Source organism: Sus scrofa, chromosome 4 (genome assembly GCF_054392235.1).
Source record: "Sus scrofa isolate SSC_HxYL_T2T_F1_AM1 chromosome 4, Sscrofa_HxYL_maternal_Yorkshire_Landrace_v2.0, whole genome shotgun sequence".
In the NCBI taxonomy this organism is placed as follows: domain Eukaryota; kingdom Metazoa; phylum Chordata; class Mammalia; order Artiodactyla; family Suidae; genus Sus; species Sus scrofa.
This window is the reverse complement of record NC_139386.1, coordinates 8,084,842-8,102,891: the sequence shown is the minus strand read 5'-3', so window position 1 is coordinate 8,102,891 and position 18,050 is coordinate 8,084,842. Positions and strand designations below refer to the sequence as shown.

Below are 18,050 nucleotides of genomic sequence, written 5' to 3'. Positions count from 1 at the left end.
CAGTGATGCTGCCATGGGAAAGAAAAAAGGCATTCGAGTCAGCATCTCTGGGTTCTAAGCCTGCTCTTCCACTCTTAGTCACGTGGGCCAAGGCCAGCCCCTTAAACATTCTTGGCCTCAGTTTTCCCATCCATTCAGTGGAGCCATCCATTCAGAGGCCAGGCAAAGCTCTTGCAAGGATGGGGAGGGGTTTGGGCATCCCGCAGCTGATCTGGGGAGAGAGGTCCTGAGCCTCCAGGCCCCCTCGCCTGAGTCAGGGCCCCTCCCTGTTGGAATCTTAGATGCTGAGTCATCATCTTGGCTTCCTTTCTGAAGCACAGGGCCTTTTGAGTCACGCCTTGGATGGGATCCTCTGGGGTTGGGTCGCAAGGAAGAACTGCAGCTTCGGGCCATCAGAAAAACACAATGCGATCTTTCTTCCCCATCCCTGCCCAGGCAACTGGGGCCAGGAGATTTCAGTGCCGAGAGGGGAGGGGAAGGGGGGCCCAGCTGGGTTCAGATCTGTGGTCCAACCTGGAGGGGGCAGCATGTCTTGACAACCGCCCCCCCTTTTATCTAGGTTGCACCCCTTGTCACTACACTGCTGCTGCTCATCTCTCAAAGAATACAGGGTTTATAAGTGTTAAGCAGTCCACCACCCACGTTCGATCTGGAAAGCTTCCTCACCCGAAATTCAGCGAAGAGCCCGGGATTTTTGCCCTTCTGAAAATAAAATCATCTCCCAAGCCTGAGATGCCCCCACCCCCACCCCCAGCCTTCACCACTTTCAACCCCAGCCAGGAGACCCCTGCAAAGGGTCCTGGAGAGCCAATTGCCAGTTTCAGCTCATTCCCTGTCTTTGGGCCTCAGTTTCCATCTGTAAAATGGGAAGAAGTGGGACATCTGAAAACTTGGGTGAGTTTTTCATTCTACTCCAAATTATCACACCAAGGGATAGTAATCCTGGACTGGCATCTCACGAGGGGAGACCCCCGACAGATGCTCCAAAGTCTCCCTGGAAAGCCCAGTCACATGCTACCAGAAGGTCAGCTGCCTCCTGGGATGCTTATCACAGGGGAATGGGGCAGAAGGGAAAGCCATTCAGTTCATTCAGTGTGGTATGTGATCTCCTCCCAAGTGCCTGGCCCTGAGGCAGGTACCAGGTGACCCCGACCAGGCTGACAGCACCTACCTTCTCACTCTCTAGTGGGAGACAAGGTCCCACAAAGCTAAGAAGTCGCTGGTTTGGGGACATGGCAGCTTTCCCTCCTTATTTCCCTTTGCAGGTTTCCCGTCACTTCCTGATCACCTCTCCCTCCCCTACTCCCCTGACCCCCACCCTGCGCCACCCCAGGGCGAGGCACTGACTGCTGCTGCCACCAAGGGCCGGAATCTGCAACCTCACCTTCATGTCTCCCCTGGTTGGTGGTCCCTCTGAAGGCAGTGCTGGCCCTTTGCACTCTGCACCTTGCTTAATTCAACTCATGTTTGTGAAACTCAATAAAGACTCCAGACTTTCCATACATACGGGAGGAGGCTGGACGGTTGGCCTTGGAACTGCATTTTTCATAGCAAGAGCAGTCGTGTTTAGAGATTTTGTTCATTGGGAGAAGGTTAAGTATGGGTGATATAGACATTATGAGGAGACGTCCTGTGTGGCCACTGGCTGAACTCACTTTGAATCTTTAATCTTTCCCAGTAACTCAAAGGAACCAAACAAACTGAAATGCCCAGGATATCTGCAAAGAAGAGATGGCCTCAGCACAAGATAACCGGGCCCTCCCCCACCAGCTGCCAGGCACCTCCCTCTTCCAAGCCACAGACCCATGCTGCCCCAGACCCACGGGGTTGTCTGACAGCAGAGGCGACAGACGGGCGAGTGGGGGAGGGGTGGGCAGTAAGGAAAAGATCCACTAAATCCCAGCTTCAGCCACTAATTTGACCCAAGCGGTGGTGACAGCGCCGTTTCCCCAGGAGCCCACCACGTTGCACACGCCCTGCCCAAGGCTGAATCAGAGACCGCGGCGGCGGATCTCCCAGGATCCGCCAAGCAGCTTCCAGCTGTTCTCCACCCGGGAGGGCAGGAGAGGCGGGCCCGGGAGGCAGCGGCGAGAAGGACCAAGAGGGAGGGTGGGCGGAGGCAAAAATGACGCCACTCCAAGTCCCAGCCAGCGCAGGGCCGCCAGATGCCCACACGACCCCTCTGGCCCAGGCCACCTCGTTGGCGCCGCCACAGCGCCCACCCTGGGCCACCTCGGAGGGCGCGCCCTGCCCAGCCGCACTCGCTCCCGCTCGTGTCGCACGCTCCGTGACACACCGCGGACCCTCCCCCAACACACACATATACACACACAAGCGAGCGCGCGCCCCACCCGGGCTTCCAGGCTGAATCGGGCCCAGCCCCTCGGACGCACACTGGTTCTGGGCACCTTTTGGGAACCATACACACCCACGGCCCCTTCTCCAGCCTCATCCCCAGCGCTGATCACCCCTACCCAGTTCCCTTCTACACCCGCGCGCCCAATCCCTCCTTCCTCAGACAGCTCACTCCAGGGACACACCCCACCCCACCTACACACACACACACACACACACACACACACACACACACACACACACTCACTCTCTCTCTCTCTCTCTCTCTCTCTCTCTCTCTCTCTCTCTCTCTCTCTCTCCTGGTCCCTTCTGCTCCCATGTCCAGCTCGCCCCAAGGCCCGCGGCGCCAGCTGTGATCTGAGAGGCCTTGGGAAGCACCTTTCCCGCGCACCTCTCTGCCCCCCACCCCGACCCTCAGGATCCCACTTCCTCAGCTAGGGAAAAAGGTGAACAGCGACCTTTTTTTCCTCCACTTGTCAAACCGAAATCCCCCATTCCAGCAGTGCCCAGGCCCCAAAGCCCCTCCTCGCGTTCGCTCTCGCGCCACGGGGAGGCCAAGGACTTGCAGCTCCAGGGGGCCACAAAGAGCGATCCAGGAGCTGCAGCAGCCCTCGCGGGAGACCAATCCCTTCCCGCTCGACGGGAAGAGCGCGTCGGGCTTACCTAGGGTGGAGGGAGAGAAGCAAAAGGAGCCGGAGCTAGGCTGGCGGCGCGGCGCCCAGAAGCAGCGAGGCGAGTGGCGATCAGGGGCGTGTGCCGCCGCTGAGCTGGAGTGAGGAGCCAGACGAGGTTTGTTTATGCCCCGGAGGAGGACGATTTTATACGCGCCGCGGCCCCGCCCCCCGGCGCCTCGCCCCGCCCCCTCCCGCCCGGGGCCCAGCGCGCAGCGGGGACACACCCCTCGCCCGCTCCCTCCTCCCAGGCGCTCCTCCCGCTCCCCACGGCGCGCCGGGCTGTGCTGGGGCTGCGCGCGGCGGGCGCCGGTTGGAGCCGCCGCCTGTTGCGCAAGCCGGAGTAGGGGTGCGGCGGGGAGGGGCCTCCCAGTCCCGGCTGCCGTTCCTCTTTGCGGTCCCCTCCTTCGCCCGGAAAGCCGGGGCCTCGGTGTGTGCAGTGGGCGTGTGTGCACCGGGGATGCTTTTGTGCGCGGGTGCGTGTTCCTGTGCGCGCCCCTGCGTGTGCATGTGGACTTCCGTGTGTCTCTGTGTGACCGAGTGGCCCCATCTCCATCTCAGAGCGTCTTCTTCCGAGTCCCATCGGGCCATGCCCCGACATCCCTTAGCGGAGACTCCCCCACTTCCTCCGTGTCTTAGCTCAGAGACCCATTTAGCTGCCTTCCCAGGGCGGCCTCCTTCTCACCTCAGGCCCCTTCCTTGTTGCATCAGCTCACCGCTGAAATCCTCGCTCCCTTTTAACCACGACCGTCTTGCTCAGCTCACCCTAACGCCTGGTCACCCCACTCCCCTTCCCACCCACCGCTCAGTTCATAGCCTATGCGCGGGGTCCAGCCCCCAGGACCCTGGCTGAAAGAGATGTTTCTCACTCTCCCCTCGCCTGATTCCCAGACCTTGTACTGAGCACCTTTCCTCGCTTACTTGCCTTGTCTGCTGTCTGGTTTTGCCTGTGTGTTCTCAACTCGCTCTGCATATCTGAATCCACCGCGGAACTTTTTTTTTTTTTTTCCCGGAAGGTACGTGCCAGGGCTCCACCCCAGTACAGTTTGATCAGAATCTCAGGGATTGCAGACCAGGCATCGAGGTATGTTAAGGGTTCCCGAATGGTTCAAGTGTGCAGCCGGAGCGAGAATCACCGCATTAGGAAAACATCATTTTATGGGTAAAGAAAGGCCCCTTGCCCAGACTTGTGTTTGCAGGCACCTGCGCCCTGCCCCCACCATCCCTCTGCTTGCTGATGCTAACCTCTTCCCAGCACCAGCCCTTGCTTTGCTCAGTGCAGGGGTCCAGGTGGTTTTCCTCTGTGTTTGCCATTTGCTTCCCTAGGCTCTGAGATTTACCTGTTCTGTCATTGGGACAGAGCCACTGATGCGAGCCAGGTCCTGTGCTCAGCTGCTGGAAAAAAGACTGAAGAGGCAACGTCTTTTCCCTCAGAGTCATACCATAGGACCCCCAAGTCTCAGTTTCCCCATCCACATAAGAAGCTTAAGCTGAGTTCATTCACTGGGTAACTGGATTGAGCACCTGCTATGTCCAGTCTCTGTTCTAGACACTGGGGACGTGGCACCCTCCAGAGCCCCCCTGTCTTCTGAAGACCTGCCAGATCTAGCCATCTGTAGGACCGCTTTCTTTTACCTGACACACATACATTCTTATTCCCTTACTTCCCCCATTTTGGCTTTCAACAAACATGCGTTGCTCCCCTGTGGTGTATATTACCTGGCCGAAATATAGAGGATCGAATTCTAAAGAGGAGTAGGCGTCAGTAACAAATGGGAGCCTTCGTGTGCGGGCTGGAGAAGGCCAGTTTGCCAGGGGAAGCCACTTCCTCCTCTTCAAGGAAGACTTGGGGGCAGAGCACACAGAACAGCCGAGACCTGCAGCTAGACTTGCCCAGAAGGAGGCTGGGCTTGGGCTAAGGAACCCTGGAACTGGGGCGGGGGGGATGTTTTCCAAGGGTGGCGTTCTAAAGTTCTAAAACCAGGATGAGACGAGATCCTTGCAGAATCCAAATCCATCTGCTTGGAAGAGCTCTCAGCGAGGTGTCCTTTGCACCCCACACTCCCTCTCATCCTTTTTCCTCTGATGTTGCAATGCACTGTTGTTTCTGCAATGCAGTGAGTACCGGACGAAGCTGTTTTCTTGCATTTTGCTATAGAAAAGACTGACTTTGGGGCAACCCTGGACATACACACCAGTAGAAGAGGCTTATCCTATGGACTGGCCCCAGGGAACTGGGAGCGACCCAGCCCAGGCCCGCTGAGGCAGCAGAAGCTCTTGGAGCCAAATGTAGGGGCCATTGTACTGAACTGTTTAAATTATTTCTCTTTCTCGCTGGTCAGCAATAGAGTTAGATTTGCTTTAGTAAATGCACATGTGCTGCAAATCCATCACAGGATGAGATTGGATTTTTGTCGACTAATGTCCCTGGAAATTTCTATTTAGCAACATCTTAAATTTTTTTTTTTTTTTTGCAACATCTTAAATTTTTGCATAGAGTATTCTAATGAAAAGGACTGCGAGAGTCATCCATTCCCAACCTTCTTTCTTGGAGTTCATGGGTGGTCAGGTTGAGAGACACCCAAGAGAAAGCTGGAGTTCAGAGGGAGAACGCCTGATTTCAACACCCAGGAGCTGGGTGTAACCTTGAGTGGTTCCCCCCGCCTCTCTCTGCATCCATCACCTCCACAGGAACATGGAGGAGACGGGTTAGGATTAAGAAAGAGGAGTCCTCGGACCTTCTGATCACAATTTATGAGTGCATATTTTTCCTCTTCAGGCAAGATGAGAAAGTGTCCCTGAAAAGCCAGCATCTCCCAGCTCTAGTACTGGGCTCTCCCTGCCCCCATCTCCCAGCTCCTCCAGAATCAACAAGTACACGTTCCCAGCAGTCAGTGACCCATCCTAAAAATCCCCTTCCCCCAAGTTCCCCTCCAGTTACTTCGGCCCTATCCTCTCCCCTCTTCCTCCTCAAACTTCTTTAGGAGTTTCCGTCGTGGCTCAGTGGTTAATGAATCCAACCAGGAACCACGAGGTTTCGGGTTCGATCCCTGGCATCACTCATTGGGTTGAGGATCCGGCATTGCCGTGAGCTGTGGTGTAGGTCACAGACACAACTCGGATCTGGTGTGGCTGTGGCTCTGGCACAGGCCAGCGGCTGTAGCTCCCATTTGACCCCTAGCCTGGGCACTTCCATGTGCCGCAGGTGTGGCCCTAAAAAGACAAAAAAACAAAAAAACAAAAAAAACAACTTCTCTAAATAGTTGCCCATCCATCCAGTCTCCACTTCCTCATCTCCCTTTCCTTTCACTTTTCAGTGTTTAATTTGTCAAGTTCCCCCAGGGGGGCGGGGTGGGGGGGTTGGTCCCGGCTTAATAATTCTCCAGAGCTGGTTAGGGAGACACAGTAGCCTTTACCCCCTCCCCACCCCCACTCCACGTCCTCCCCTCCCCTCCTCCTCAGAAGCCACTTTACTTTCATCTCTTTGCAGACCATTTGTAGCTTATCTTCATCATCACCAGCTCTATACCCCTGAGCAAGTTCGAAAATCTCCTGCCTCAGCCTCTTCATCTAGAAGATACACGTCATAACAGTTACCTCCTATGGTGGATGTAAGAATTAGTTAATACACCTCAAGGACCCAGAGCAGCCCCTGGCACATAGAAAGGAAGCCCTTGGTAGAATATCAGGTGCCATCATGGTCATCACCACCATCACCGTCATCATCTCACCCGATCTTTCCTGGCATCTTTCGTAGCGCCTGATGCCTAGAGACATCCAGGGAACGTTGATTGAATTAGTGAGCGAATGTACGTGTTTCTCTCTGAACGCCTCCTGCTTGATGCAGCCTTGCTCGGACTTTGTTGGGAGTAGAAGTGACCTTTCTATTTGCTTCAGGAGCCCAAAGAGACGGAGCTCTAGGTAAATTCTCCCAGTCCCCTGAGGGCATCACCCACCTGTAAGATCCGGTGGTGAGCAAGGGGACAGTCTACGAAAGGAGAACAATTCTGGGTGTCGAGAGATGCCAGCCCACGTTCAGGGTGCTAATGAGTCTTTTACTTTGAACAGAAAAGAATGAACTTTTAGCTTATAAAAAATAGTTTTGGAGTTCCCATTGCGGCTCAGCGGGTGAAGAGCCCGACTAGTATCCATAAGGCTGTGGGATGGATCCTTGACCTTGCTCAGTGGGTTAAGGATCCAGCATTGCCGAGAGCTGCAGCCTAGGTTGAGGATGAGGCTCAGATCTGGTATTGCTGTGGCTGTGGCACAGGCCAGCAGATGCCATTCTGATTGAAGGAAAAATATATATATATATATATAGAGAGAGAGAGAGAGAGAGAGAGTTTCTCTTTGCTTCTGGTTTATAGTAGTTTGTGGAGGATGCCATAACAGACATCACAAACTTGAGTGGCTTTAAACAACAGAAATATAACGTCTCACAGTTCCAGAGGCCAGGAGTCCCGAATCACAATGTCTGCAGGGCTGATCTCCCTCTGAAGCCTCCAAGGTAAGAAACCTTCGCTGCCTCTCCCAGCTCCTGGTCTGGCGGGCAGTCCTTGGTGTTCCCTGGTTGCAGCTGCTTCGCTCTGGCTTCTTCTGTCTCTGCGGTCACATGGCCTTCTTCCCTGTGTCTCTGGCTCCGTAACGCGCCTCTTCTTACGAGGCCATCAGTCATATGGGCTTGGGGGCCCACCCTGATCCAGCTGACCTCATCTGAACCTAACTCCTGACATCGGCAAAGACCGTATTTCCAAATAAAGTCACATTCTGAGGTTCTGGGTGGAGATGAATTTGGCGGGTGATGGAATTCAACCCAGTAGGTGGTTAACGGATTTAACGAATATTTTTCATGTATTTGCAGAGAGACCTACTTCCTGACCTGCTTGGGCCGCCCTGAGGAAGCTGCCCCCGGATCATCCCCGATGGCTCTTGCTCGGCTACCCACCAGCCACCCCACTTCTGTTCCCTCCAGCCCATGCTTAGCTGTCATCTGGAATAACCTAAATGATAGGTTAGGTCCCGCCTAATTCAACCTTCTATTGCTCTGGCCCCCTGCCAGGCTCCCCACCCAGTGTGGCCCAGGAGAGGTCTTGGCCCCACGTCTGGACGTTGCCCTCCCTCCTTCAGCCATTCGCCGCCTTCCCTCGAGGAGGCTCCTCCCATCTTCACCTCTGAACGTTTGGCCAAGCTGTGTTGTCCTTCTCGAAAGGAGACCCACACCCCCTTCACCAATGGAGATTTCGCTCATCGGGGAAAACGCCGATGCCACCTAGAAAGGACCGGCCGGAGAACAAACTGGAGCAGAGCTGATCTGGGAGGTCCTGGGAGCTGAAAAGGCATCAGATTGTTCCCTCCCCGCCCCCCCCAGCTCTTCCACTTGCTCCCCCCTCGCTGAAATGAGGTGCTTGGTGTGACGTACTCTGTCAACCAATGGTGAGCGGACTTACCCTATCAGTGAATGGGGAGCAAAAGGGATTGGTGTCGCTTCCACTTGGGGACTTTAACAGCCAGCCTCACTGTCCAGATCATTCTTCTTACTCTTGCCACATGGTCCACTCCAGGTGTGAGCTCCCCCACCCTGGGCCCTGGAAGAAGGAACCTCAGAGCAGAGTCCCCAGCTGATCAAAGTGGACATGTGACAAGAGGAAGCAAGAAACCCTGCTGCCACGTGCCTCTAGGATTCTGAGGGGCTTTGTCTCTGCAGCCCAATATAGCCCACCCTGGGTCACCGTCCTCCAAGGCTATGGCAAATGTAAGCTCTTCCAGTAAACCTCTCTTGGTCTTCTCAAATTGGATTCATTAAAAAAAAAAAATTCATTACAGGAGTTCCATTGTGGCTCAGTGATAATGAACCCGACTAGTATCCATGAGGACAACAGTTTGACCCCTGGCCTCACTCAGTGGGTTGAGGATCTGGCGTTGCCGTGAGCTGTGGTGTAGGTCGCAGACACAGCTCAGATCTGGCATTGCTGTGGCTCTGGTGTAGGCTGGTGGCTGCAGCTCTGATTCGACTCCTAGCCTGGGAACTTCCATATGCCATGGGTGCAGCCCTAAAAAAAAAAAAAAAATTAATACAACCAACAAGGACGTACTGCAGAGCACAGGGAACTCTACTCAATATTTTGTAATAACCTATAAAAGAAAAGATTTTAAAAAGAATGTATATATATAATATGCATATACATGTGTGATATGTATATATTTATGTGGGTATATACATGTATGTGTGTATTATATAGGAATCGCTGTGCTATACATCTGAAACTAATGGGACATTGTAAATCAACTATATTTTAATTAAAAAAAATGATGCTTAGTTTTAGAGCATTGAAACCTATCAGGCACTGTGTGAGGTGCCAGGAATAAAGGGGTGAAAATGGCATGACTATACAATTGGAATTGTTTCAAGTATTAAGAACACAGGGTCGCGGAAACAAATCTGGCTAGGATCCGTGAGGAGCAATCCCTGGCCTTGCTCAGTGGATTAAGGATCTGGAGTTGCTGTGAGCTGTGTAAATCACAGATGTGGCTCGGGTCTGGCATTGCTATGGCTGTGGTGTAGGCCAGTGGCTACAGTTCTGATTCAACCCCTAGCCTGGGAACTTCCATATGCTGCCCTAAAAAGACAAAAAAAAAAAAAAAAAAAAACCACGAACCACAGGGTCTTAGAAGATTATATGATCCAAGATCTTAGCTATTCTGGAGGTTCTGGAAAAGCCCTCCTGAAGAAGGGATATTTATTTGAAGCAGTCAGCCATTAGATTAAGCATGGATGAGCACAACTTACCATCTTCTGTCTCCAGAGCATTGTATGTTTTCCTTTCTTGTTATTGGTTAGACCTCTTTAGTGTCTATGTGACATAAATAAAGTTTCAAATGGCTTAAGCAATAAAAGGGGGAATACTTACAGGTTCGTGTAGCAATCATATCTAGAGGAGAGTTAGCTTCAGGCATAGCTGGATCCAGGACCTAGTGTCATCAGATCTCTCTCTCTCCCTCTCTCACTCTATCGCGCTCTCTTGCTCTCAGTATCTCCCAGATCAGTTTTACTCCATGTTGGCTTTGTTCTCAGACAGGTCCCTTCTGGAGTAAATCAGAAGGCTGCCAGGTAATTTTAGGTAGTTAGTCAGAGAACAGCTTAAGTCTGAGGAGGCCACAGCTCTGGGAAACTTCACCCATTTTCTCTGAGAGGTCATGGGAACTTTGAGGAGCCTGCCTGTATGTTTGGCAGCCACTCATCCTGAAGTTACTGGCCCTTCACTCTCCACCCACCTTCCTGGCTTGAACATCTGTCTCCACCACCGCTTCCAACTGCACTTTCCAGCCTGACCTGCCTGCCTGCCCCGCCCAGTCATGCCGCTTCATCTTCTGGGCTTTGCTTGTACAGAGGTCCCTGCAGACAGAGGCAGTGGCTTCTTTACTGGGACCACACCGCTTTCCTCAGGACAGGCATGACTTCAATAATATTTGCTGATTGAATGGAGAGAAGGAGGAGGGAGGAGGGAAGAAGGAAGCAGATTTGAACTTCTATACAGACAACTTAAACCTACGGTAACTGAGCAGGACTCTATGGGGCGTTCCTGGGATGGACACCACCCCCACTGCTGCTCCCCCCCATTTTCCTCCACCTGCCTCTATTCTGTAGAAAAACTTTAGCCAAAAGGATAATTACAATCATTATAATCAGAGAAATGAGAAAATGCACAATTAAAGGAAAGCCATCAAACAAGACAACATAATGGTTTAGCCATTAAACAAAGACAAGGACCTTTCGTTCCTCTCTAAGGGCTGTAGATGATATTCTGAGCCTTGTCCTTTGAGCTGTTTTGCAGATACTGCGCCCCCACCCCCAGGTAGGAGACGTTAACTATCTGCTGCCCACAAGCACGTAGACCCCAGACAGGTTGGAACTAGAAGGTTGATGATGTTGACTCCTGGTTATCTCATCACCAACCAATCAGAAGAATGTTCACGAGCTGATCACACACACTGCAGCCCTCTCCTTAGCACGTAGCTCTTTCTGTGTATTCTCTGTACAATCTCTGAACAATACCTGGGAAGTGCACAGTTGGTTTTGGGGGGGACAAGAGTCTACCTTCTTCCCAGGACTGCAGGCTTCCTCAAGCAAGCTGTCATTCTTTTTATCCAATGCTTTTCTCTCAGTACTGGATTTTTTTTTTTTTTTTTTTTCTGTACCCACAGCATAAGGAAGTCCCCAGGCTAGGAGCTGAATCAAAGTTGCGGCTGCCAGCCTACACCACAGCTCACAGCAAGGTCAGATCTAAGCTGCGTCCTTGACCTATACCACAGCTTATGGCAACGCCGAATCCTTAACCCACTGAGCAAGGCCAGAGATCGAACGTGCAACCTCATGGTTCCTAGTCAGATTCGTTCACCACTGCATCACAGTGGGAACTCCCAACACTGGATCCTTTTTAACCCATTGCCCTGGGCCAGGAATCAAACCTGCACTTCTGCAGCGACCCGAGCCTCTGCAGTTGGATTCGTCACACCCTGTGCCACAGTGGGAACTCCCAGGATTGGAGTCTTTGAGCAACAACCAGCTGAAGCTGTGTTTAGTAGCACAACCATCATGCATCCAGATTTCAGAGATAGGATGGTCCTTCGGCATTTCCTAAACTTTAATCTGCTCTTTTTGCCCCCGAGGCTGCGTTGGCTTTATCCCTGCAGGTGCTTGCTGACATTCTGGAATTCCTTTGGATTGATTATCGTAGCTGGTAGAGAAGTTAGACTGGCACCTCTTAGGTCTCCTTGCTGGCTTCTGGCTGACAGCTCCCCACCTGCCATCACCTGGGACCAGGTTCAAGAAATGCAAGATTATTATTTTTTTTTGGTAGCACCCATAGCATTTACTTTCCAGCCAGATTAGAGAGGGAAGGTCACATGACGTCACATTCCTTGTGTTAAATTAAATCTCAGGCTCCTCCCCCTTTGCTGGACCTAGTGGCAAATTCCATCTCAGTCAATAAATTACCCTCCCCAGGGGCCCAATGTTATTACAATTAGGAAGGGGAGTTTTGCCCTTTTTTTTTTTTTTTTTCCTCCTCGCAATGATTTCTTAAGTTACCCTTGCTGGGCGCCTCCTAAACCACAGCTTGGTGCAGCCCTGGTTCTGCAGGGGCCCTAGGCTCCCTCTTTCTGGAGGGGGACTGAAAAGCATTCAGGCCAAGTGTGCCCTTAACCATCACCAGAATCATGTCCAAGAGCAGGAGGCTCTGCCATGGACCCCTGCCTCAGGGCCGCATGACGCCAGCTTCCCCGCGCCCCCCCAAGCCAAGGTGCAAGAAACCAGGTGACAGGATGGGCGTGTCCAGGGGAGGGCGGGCTGGAGAAGGAGGAGTTGTGTTGTTCGCAAGGTACTAGGCAGACAAGGCATGGCTGTCCTGTTCCTAAGCTAGAAGGAAGAGATAAGGTGGGAAAACCCACAAGCCTTTGCTTAAAACCCAGCCAGGCTCAAAAGAACTCACCTGAGCAGATGGACAAGTTTGTACCTAGTATTCTTTCTACAAGCACAGACTCATCAGTGGGAAGTCCACCTCTTCTATGGGCAATGTGGGTGCCCTTAGCCCCATTTCACGGAGGAGGAAACTGAGTCCCAGACTTGGCCAATATCACAAAGCAGCCCACCGCGTGGCCCAGGTCTGGGAAGGTGGCCCTGGTGCCCCGTGGGCTGCGTGGTTGCTGGACAGGGAGCTGGGGACCTGAGCAGACTGTCTCCAAGAAGGAAGGGAGGGTCTGGAGAGGAGAAAAAGTGGCTGCCCAGCGCCCCTAACCTGCCAGGGGAAGCCAAGGACTGAGCCCACAGAGCCAGGTCAGGGTAGGGGCGGGGGGTGGACCCTGAGTCACCCAGTCCACATGCAACAGACAAACAGGCCCTTGTTTATATCAAGTCCAAATGCATGTTTGTCCAGGTAGGTCCTGACTTCCCCTTCAGCACGTGAGCACCAGGGCCAGTGGACCATGGCTTAATCTTGACCCTGTTAGGAACCAGGGAATGTCAAAGAATGGGCCTTATTCCCATAATAAAGAAATAAAAAACGTTTTGGAAACAAACGCCCCATGTAAAACTATTTGAAAATTCCAATGAGCACTAAATACATCATACACAACCAAAAAAATAAATTATGGAAAATTAAAATAAACCACCACCCAGAAATAATCTCTATTAATTTTTTAGGGCTTGTCCTTCTATGCATTTTCCTAAGGGGATGTGTGGGTAAATATATATTTACAATTGTATGATCGCACTTAGTTGCAAATAGATATTTTGAGAAGAGTACTTTAAAATGCTATCATACTATATTTTTACATATTATATATAAAGGTATATATGTATTTATAACCCGCATTTTCACAATGCCACACATGAGGAACATCTTTGCATTTAAATAATATCTGTTCACGCATTTGTTTCCTTTATATTATAAAATACATTATAAAACAGAAAATGCATCAAGCATAAGTGTACAGTATAAAGAATAATTATAAAATGAACACCCCAAAATATGGCACCCACCTGGCACAAGACAGGGAACAGAGCCATCCCACGGGTGCTGCAACATCCTTCCTCGTGATGCATAGCATTTATTCCATTACATGGATGGACCATGGTTCATTTAACAGGCCCTTGATTGATGGACATTCTGGGTGCCTCCAGTTTTCTGCTGGGGTGACTATCCCTGTGTATGCCTCTCCAAATCCATCTTTGTGTAAAGCTATAGAGCAAACTCTCTGGGCCAACAGGTATATACCTTCGCATACAGGAGTTTCTGTTGTGGCTCAGCAGAAACGAACCCAACTAGTATCCATGAAGATGTAGGTTCGATCCCTGACACCACTCAATGGGTTAAGGATCTGGCATCACTGCAAGCTATGGTGTAGATTGCAGATGTGTCTCGGATCTGGCATTGCTGTGGCTGTGGTGTAGGTCAGCAGCTGCAGCTCTGATTCAACCCCTAGCCTGAGACCTTCCATATGCCGTACCAGCGGCTCTAAATATACATATGTGTGTGTATGTAAATACGTGTGTATGTATATATATGTATGGCTTTGGATGCATTGCTGTAAAGTGCCTTGTAACAGGGGTGTGTGAGAAGGATTGGGTCCCACCACCTGTGTGTGGGTGCTTCCTTGCCCCTGGGACTCTGCCCATCTGATAGGTGAAAGTTGACACCTCATTGTTGTCTCAACGCATTTGCATGTCTTTGTTTGCAGATGGAGGCCTAATGATGTCATTTATTTTATGTATTTTTACTTGGCCTCCAAGGATTAGCAGTGGGAGGTCCTATTTATTAAGACAAATCTTCTAAAGACCTTGTCCCATCTCCAGGTTCATCCCTCAGAGAGAAAAATCCCATCTCCCTCCTCTACTCTCTTACCCCACCTCCAGAGCCATTTTTCAGCTCCAGGGCTTGAAGCCAAATTTGGTATGATGGCTTTAGGCAAAGTCCTTGGCTCTGCTCACCAGGAGCTGCGGGAACCAGGCTGCCACCCCTTTTCCTGAGCTTCATACTCATCGGGTGACAAAGGCTTAGCAAATGAGAGAATAATCAAAGCGGAAAAGAATTTGAACTCTGGTTTTCTAGAGTCTACCATTGAACACCTGTTAGACACCAGGTACCACTCTAGACATTATGCATTTTATTTTAGTTTCTACAACAACCTGCACAGCAAGTATTATGATTCCCAGTTCATGAGGAAACGGAGGCCCAGAGAGAAGAGGCAACTTGCTGGGGGACCCACAACTGGGAAGACTCATCAGGCTGTCTGATTCCCCAGAACCTAGAGAGGGCCTATCACCATCACAACTCTGTCCAATGCATGGGACAACCATCACTGGGTTTTTTTGTTTTGTTTTGTTTTTTGTCTTTTTCAGGCCGTACCCGTGGCATAACGAAGTTCCCAGGTGAGGGGTTGAATCAGAGCTCTAGCCACTGGCCTACACCACAGCCAGAGCAATGCCAGATCCTTAATGCCCTGAGCGAGGCCGGGGATCAAACTCGCGTCCTCATGGATGCTGGTCAGATTCGTTTCCACTGCGCCACGACGGGCAGGAACCCCAGCAATCACTGTTAAATGGTATCTGGGAGATATTATAATATATCTCAGGCTGGGAATTTTCTTGGAGAATGGCTCTCTCCTCCCACTCTTGTTGGGTCCACACTCACATCCAGCCCGGTGCCACTCTTGTTGGGTCCACACTCACATCCAGCCCGGTGGAGAGACTGCTTCCTACCTGTCCAAAAGGCTGACCCTGATGGAAACTCAGAGTGTCTAACCTGAGGCTCTCAGAAGGAAAAAATGGGGGTGGGGAGAGGCTTTCAATGATTAAATATCAATTCTACATCAGGGTTTTGATATGCATCATCTAGTGCCATTAGTAGTCGAATCTCAAGGAAGAGGGTATGTCTCCACTTTGCAGATGGAGAGGCTGAGCCATAGACAGGTCAAGCCGCAGTCCTGGGCCAAGGATTCACGGCTAAGAAGAAGAGCCAAGACCTATTAAGCCCGTAGGCACTGGGGACCCTCCTAAACCATCTGCCTGTTATCATCAGCATCTTCTCCGAATCTCCAGACTGAGGGTACTGTTTTTTCATCCTTACTTTATAAATGGAAACACCTGCGTTCCTGCTGTGGAACAATGGGATGGGTGGGGTCTCTGAAGCACTGGGACACAGGTTCTACCCCCAGGCCTGGCACCATGGGTTCAGGATTGGCCTCGATTGCAACTGCCACAGGATCTGATCCCTGGCTCAGGAACTCCATAATGCTATGGGGCAGCCAAAAAGTAAAAATAATAAAATATAATAATGGGAACACCAAGGCAGAAAAAAATTAAGTAATTTGCCGAAGAAGGCCCATTGAGTACGTGGTGGAGCTGGGATTCAAACCCCGGGCGGTCTGGTTCCCAAGGCTGTCCCTGAGCTCTGCGTCAGGAAGAGCCCCAAACCCACGTTCCTTCTCCTAAGCCACCAGTACCTTCTACAAGCGAGGGACTCTACAAAAGCCCTTTTATGTTGGCGGGGAGATGCCGAGAGCCACGACTTGGTCTCTGCACTCGCGGAGGGCTGGACGGTCAGAGAACACACATAGGACCCCGCGTCCCAGGTCCTGTGACTCTGAACCCAGGCTTCCCATGCTCCCAGCACACATCACCTCCTCTGCAAGGGAAAGGGGGTGTTTCTGGATGATGTCACTTGGGCCTGGCCCTCTGCTCTCAGAAGGAATGATACTGCGTTTAATCATTTGGTGAGTAACCGTGGGAGGCTTCCTGCGGCTGATTATTAATAGAAGCTGGGGAAGGTGGGCCTGCCCAGCGGTTTCTGGCATCACCTGGATGATTCAGACCCCAGGCTGTCTCCCTTGACGCATCCCCTGGCTGGGGCCGGGCCTCCCACCTCTGGGACGCCCCATCCCCAAGGCGAATTGCTCTGTCACCTCCCCCTCGCTCCCATGATCTCTCCCAGGCTGGCTGTAGGAACTGAAGCTTCTAGCCCATGAAACCTGGGTTTATATCTGGGGAGACCTTGGTCAAATCATCTAGCCTCTTGGAACCTCAGTCTCCTCATCTTTGAAATGGGATGGCGTCATCTAAGTGGTACAGATTGGCAGAAATAACCGCGGAGCAGAAGCTCAGGGGACTGCTGCCATTAAGATGAGCTCATCTGAGGTCACTCCGCCGGAATCTGGTCACCGCAGCGCATCACAGCCTCTGTCACTTTGCACGTGCTGTTCCCTTTGCTGTGAATGTCTTTTCCTGGCCTCTCACTTTTTTCTCCAAGTGGGGCATTACTGTTTTATGAAGCAGTATCATTTATTGCAATATTATATAGTGGGGTTCTTTTTAAATTTTTTTAGTAGGGTTCTAGGGAAAAAAAGCCTGACCATATTGAGCCTTCTTAACCCAGCGTTAGGGTTACCCGGCTCCAAGCAAGACCCAGTCTCTGCCGGCTTTTGTTTTGGTAAAGGCTGAAGCAAGAAAGATTTTGTGCCAAGAATACCCACTAAGGGAAGAAGAAGCTAGAAGGTGAGGGGATGCTCTCTCAGCCTGGGGTTGGGGCGTGTTCTATTAGCAGCCCTGACCTTGACTCCTTGTCTTCAGGAGGGGGAGGAGCTGCCCAGAGTCCTGGGGTCCAAGCCCCCCGCCGCCCAGAGTCCTGGGGTCCAAGCCCAGGCGAAGCTTGGGCTGTGCAGCGCCTGGCTGCTCCACAACCCAGTCCTGGGACCTTGGCCTGTCGTGGGTGTGGGGAACCAGACGCCCACTCAGGACTGGGCTGGATGTCCCCCAGAGCTGGCCAGATGGGGCTGCCGATCAGGTTTGCTTTGACTTAAAAAAATAAGGAAATGGGTGTTTCCTATGCACCTGAGTGTGTGTAGCAGGGGCTCCCGCACCCCCCAGGGGACAGAGCGCCAGGGTATGATGCTCCTGGACAGAGTGCCCAGGTGCCCGGGGACAAACGCACCAGGAAATAGGTCAGATGTGGCTCTGATGAGGCCACTCCCTCTGTGTCCTGCCTTGCGCTTTCTAATCCCATAGCCAGTAGCCACGAGGGCTATGTTAAAATGAATTCCGATGAAATGGAATGAAAGAGGAGCCACATTTCAAGGGCTCGATAATAGCCCCGCAGGACCAGAGGCTACTGCACCAGCCAGCACTGTTTTCATCATCACGGGAGGAGCTCCTGGGCACCGCTGATCTGGACACTCCCCCAGCAGGTAGCTGGAAACAACCTCCCCCACTCTGCCTGACAACAGGTGAAGACCACCGCCCCTTTCCAGGGACAGTTTTTTTTTTTGTTTGTTTGTTTGTTTGTTTGTTTGTTTTAGAGAGGCACCTGCAGCATATAGGAGTTCCCAGGCTAGGTCACATTGGAGCTGCAACTGTGGACCTACCCGCAGCCACAGCAATGTGGGATCCAAGCCACATCTGTGACTTACACCACAGCTTGCGGCAACACCAGATCCTTAACCCACTGAGCGGGGCCAGGGTCAAACCCGCATCCT

The 18,050-nt window shown here is 51.8% G+C and overlaps 1 protein-coding gene across 2 annotated transcripts in view; it reads right to left on the bottom strand.

The window, feature by feature from the left end:
• Positions 1 to 3,148, bottom strand: part of NDRG1 (N-myc downstream regulated 1) — a 54,857-nt gene extending 51,709 nt beyond the window's left edge. For both annotated transcript variants that reach the window (XM_085021617.1, XM_021088875.2), the window contains exon 1: positions 3,019 to 3,148. The gene's annotated coding sequence lies outside the window, so the exon portion shown is untranslated. The remainder of the gene's footprint in view (positions 1 to 3,018) is intronic.
• Positions 3,149 to 18,050: the final 14,902 nt, after the last annotated feature.